Below are 4,250 nucleotides of genomic sequence, written 5' to 3'. Positions count from 1 at the left end.
GGACACACACCCACACATATAAGAGCACACAACTGGAAAAAACATACTAAAATAGCAATTGGCACCACTGACCGTGCAGTGCAAAATGTCAATTTGTAACGAATTAGAGGTCCTCCAACTACCCGACAGAGCCAATTAAATCAAGTCGTCCTATCACGTGGGCTAATGTGCCCCCAAGTGATTCGGTTTATCAGTAAAAGCAGAGGAACAATGAAACGCCAGTCAATTTATTTTTTATGACCAACTATTATTTGTTTTCCATAATAGAGTTTTTGTTTGGGTTAGATCGCGTAAACATATATAAATGTTGTGTCGTTAAAACCCGCCACCACCCGACACAGCCCACTAGTAAGGGTTGTCACGTCAACAGAACGTGGCCAATTCGTCACTAGTACAGCACTAGTGTATAGTGTAGTGTATAGTAGTGTATAGTGTAGTGTATAGTAGTGTATAGTGTAGTATATAGTAGTAGTGTATAGTGTAGTGTATAGTAGTGTATAGTGTAGTGTATAGTGTAGTATATAGTAGTAGTGTATAGTGTAGTGTATAGTGTATAGTAGTGTATAGTGTAGTGTATAGTAGTGTATAGTAATGTATAGTGTAGTGTATAGTAGTGTATAGTGTATAGTGAAATGTATAGTGTAGTGTATAGTGTAGTGTATAGTAGTGTATAGTGTAGTGTATAGTGTAGTGTATAGTGTAGTGTATAGTGTAGTGTATAGTGTAGTATACTAGTACCGCACACCGGTGTGTTGGAGAGCCAAGCCACAACAGTTACAATCTGAGCACGACGTTTCGCCAGTAACAACAACCAGCTTCATCAGGCGACAGCCAGATTGTGGAGAAGTCCACCTGTTGTGTTCCTTATATAGAGGCGTAGATGTGGTGACCACGCTTCTGCGCTCCTGCGCAAAGTGGGAGGGGGCGGATTACTGAGTCGACGTACATGATGCATGCGCATTATGTGAGCCGTACCAATGGTAATCCCTACTGAAGTATGGTGCTCTTCATAGGCATTCATTTAAACAATGTATTATTTGATTATTCGCTTCCACGCAGCACTAAGGCGGTAGCTATCCGAACGGTTACAATTATTTTTATTTCTTTAAATTTCGATAGATTCTCTAATTAGTCTTGGTCAGTAGTAGAGAGTTTTACACAGAACTTCAACATTATCAAAATCAATGGAGTGTCCTTGTTGGCACGCGTGTTCTTCTACTGCTGACAGTTGCATTTGGGAGAATTTAATATTTATCTGATGTTATTTTAGTCTCGTGCTGATCATTCGTCCTGTTTGCCCAACATAACATTTAGCACACGTGCAGTTAATCCTGTACACAGCTTCTGTTGATAGCTTCGGTAATACATCTTTTGTACCAGACATTAATTTCTGAATTTTACGTACCGTGCCAAATCTGACTCGGATGTTTGTTTTTATTACTTGGGCAGTTTCAATGCTCGTGTTATAGCGACTACAACAACAACAACAACTGCAACCAGCACCATCATTGTCGGCGTGAGGCTCTCCTCTAAAAGAGCTTTTTCCCGATCTTCCGGGTCCTCGTGTGGGCGCTGTGACATCATCAGGACAGCCGTGCACGTCATAGTTCACAGTTCCCTTCATTAGGTACAGCCCTGTGAGCCATTCGGCTCTTGAATCGGGTGCAACCGCAACAAAACAAAAAAACATGAACAAGAAAACATCTTAAAGTGACTTTGTGACTGCAAACAGAAAATCCAGGAAAAAAACATAAAAATATTCCTGAAATAGCACCGTACACCAACGCTGTGTGCAAAAATCCCAGTGGGATGCAAGTCAAATAACAACAACAACCACAAGACAACTAAGATTTAGGCCATCAGTCTAACTCCGTACTACAATAAACACAAACATGGCCAAACCAAAAAAACGTTTTCGAAATCACCAAAATAAAAGCCATAAATGCAATGTAACAGTGATCATAGGGACTGTGACCGAATTTGTAACAATAAACTACATAAATAAATTATAACAACAAACCCTAGAGCCATATTTTAGGCCACTGAATAGCAGTGGCTGCTTTAACGATCGGAGTCCAATGGCCGTTTGATTGAATTGCTTTGCGATTGGCGTGGTGGATGAGCGTCGTAAGGCGATTTTAGTGCTCGGATATCATTGGCCATCCTTAATTATATTTCAGGCGCATCGTGGTAGTACTGAAGCTGCGTAGTTTGAATGCGGCTGCGATAGTAGCCGAGCGAACATCGGTCGATTGGGTTAATTTACGCGAGCATTGTGTGGATTAGAACCACCAGAAAGGAGTGATGCGGGTTGATTGAAGATATTGTTTGGCGTTACGTTATCGGATTATTTAAATAATCCACTAGTCCGACGATTATTGTTCATTGTTTATCGCTCGACTCATCAGAAATTACCAAAACAGGTTGGTGCAGAGCGGCGGGGCGGGGGGCGGTTAAGGTCTCACCTTTGTTGCCCACGTGTGCCGCTGGACGGGAGGTTACAGGCGATGTGCACGGTGAAATCGTCAGCATCGTCAGCCGCATGGCGCTGGGCGTGACTTATCTGGTGGTTTCCCTCCTTCGGCAGGGGGCGGGATTCTTAAACAGGATAGGCGCCACGGTGGCGGGATGTTGACTACCTTGCTTGGTACGCAGGAGGTCGTGGGTTCGATCCGGACCCCGACGCCCGCTGTATATTTAGAGTTTGCGTGTCTCTCTCCCCGTGGTCGTGTGGATTTTTCTCCAGGTGCTCCGGTTTTCCCCGCCACATTTTAGAAAGATCCGTTGGGGGTTTTGATTTAAAGCTTTCGTGACTGCAGTAATTCATATTCTTAGTTTTTTCGGTAAAGTCACGTTGAAGAGAAACAACAAAATAACAAAATATATATAAAACAATAAAAAATTCTCACGACGTTTCGACCATGAGAATTTTTTATTGTTTTATATATATTTTGTTATTTTGTTGTTTCTCTTCAACGTGACTTTACCGAAAAAACTAAGAATATCCGTTGGGGGTGTTTCGGCTGCTGTAAATTTCCACAAGACCATGAGCCACTTCGTCAAGCTATCATTCGCGATAGGCAGAGTCGCCTCTGAGAGAGATCGCTCAGTTGGGGGTCTCCTTACCTGGGTAGGGCAAGGACTCTACCACCAAAAACAAAGTATCCATAACAAAGGTTGCTGGGTTATATCGTCTAAGTATAAATGCGTCGTGAAAACCCGCCACCACCCGACGCAGGTTCGTCACGTAAACAAAACGTGCCGATGCGTTACCTGTACAGCACACCGCTTGCGTGTTGGAGAGTGCAACGCGAGACAACATTAGCGATTCGAGTAGCCGTGAACGTTTCGCCGGTGATCACAACAAACCCGGCATCAACCGCCAGATATTGGTGGAGAAATCCTCCCCCAAATGTGTCGGTCTTAAATCAGAGTGGTCGATTGAAAGTTCCCAGTCGAAGTAATCGGCCCAATGGACTCATCGCCACGCCAGCTTTACGCTGAGCGCGACCGAGCCCCCTACACCAACAGCTGCCGCTCCGCCTGGGACCGCGTCTTCAACACCACATCTGCAACCGCAGCTGCGGCCGAGGAGTGCGGTGGCGACGGTTGCTGTGGTGACGGTTACTCTGTTTTTGCAGCTTGCCGCAACGTTCATTGGGAGTCTTCTCCGAACGTTGAGCCGTGACCCAGCGGCTGCGCATCCAGACGCGGATTTATCACCACCACCGCCCCCACCACCACCGCCACCACCACCACCACCACCGCCGCCCCCACCACCGCCGCCGCCACCACCACCGCCGCCACCACCACCACCACCACCACCGCCACCGCCACCACCGCCACCACCACCACCACCACCGCCCCCGCCACCACCACCACCGCCACCACCGCCGCCACCACCACCACCACCACCGCCACCGCCACCACCGCCACCACCACCACCGCCCCCACCACCGCCCCCACCACCACCGCCACCGAGGACCACTCCCAGTCTCTCTTTCTCTCTGCGTCATGGGCTCTCGTGTCTCCTCCGCGGTGACGTCATCATCATCATTGCCTGCCGCGATCGATCCACTGCTGGATAAGAGAGCATACAGACGGAGGGTGAGAGAGGTGCAATTTGTTTGGCCGTTGGAGAAAGTGAAAGCTGCCACGCGTGATGAGAACAGGACAGGGCAGGGGGCGTCGCTCGAAGGATTTATGACAGCGTGTGGGCGAGACTGCACACTGAGTGGCAGCCAAAGGAG

General features: G+C 47.3%; 1 long non-coding RNA gene across 2 annotated transcripts in view; it reads right to left on the bottom strand.

The window, feature by feature from the left end:
- The window catches only part of LOC116957849 (uncharacterized), a 17,799-nt gene extending 14,881 nt beyond the window's left edge, over nucleotides 1-2,918 (bottom strand). Inside the window, exons 1-2 of one of the 2 annotated variants that reach the window (XR_012930122.1) lie at nucleotides 1,406-2,918; nucleotides 1-905 (exon numbers count right to left, since the gene is read on the bottom strand). The exon at nucleotides 1-905 is cut by the window's left edge and continues 685 nt beyond it. This is a non-coding gene — a long non-coding RNA (uncharacterized LOC116957849). The other variant, XR_004405258.2, reaches the window with a different exon arrangement.
- Nucleotides 2,919-4,250: the final 1,332 nt, after the last annotated feature.

This window comes from Petromyzon marinus, chromosome 63 (assembly GCF_048934315.1).
Source record: "Petromyzon marinus isolate PM22_M1 ecotype Great Lakes invasive population chromosome 63, UKy_Petmar_22M1.pri1.0, whole genome shotgun sequence".
Taxonomy (NCBI): Eukaryota; Metazoa; Chordata; class Hyperoartia; order Petromyzontiformes; family Petromyzontidae; genus Petromyzon; species Petromyzon marinus.
The sequence above is the reverse complement of the archived record's forward strand: the minus strand, read 5'-3'. Positions and strand labels throughout refer to the sequence as shown.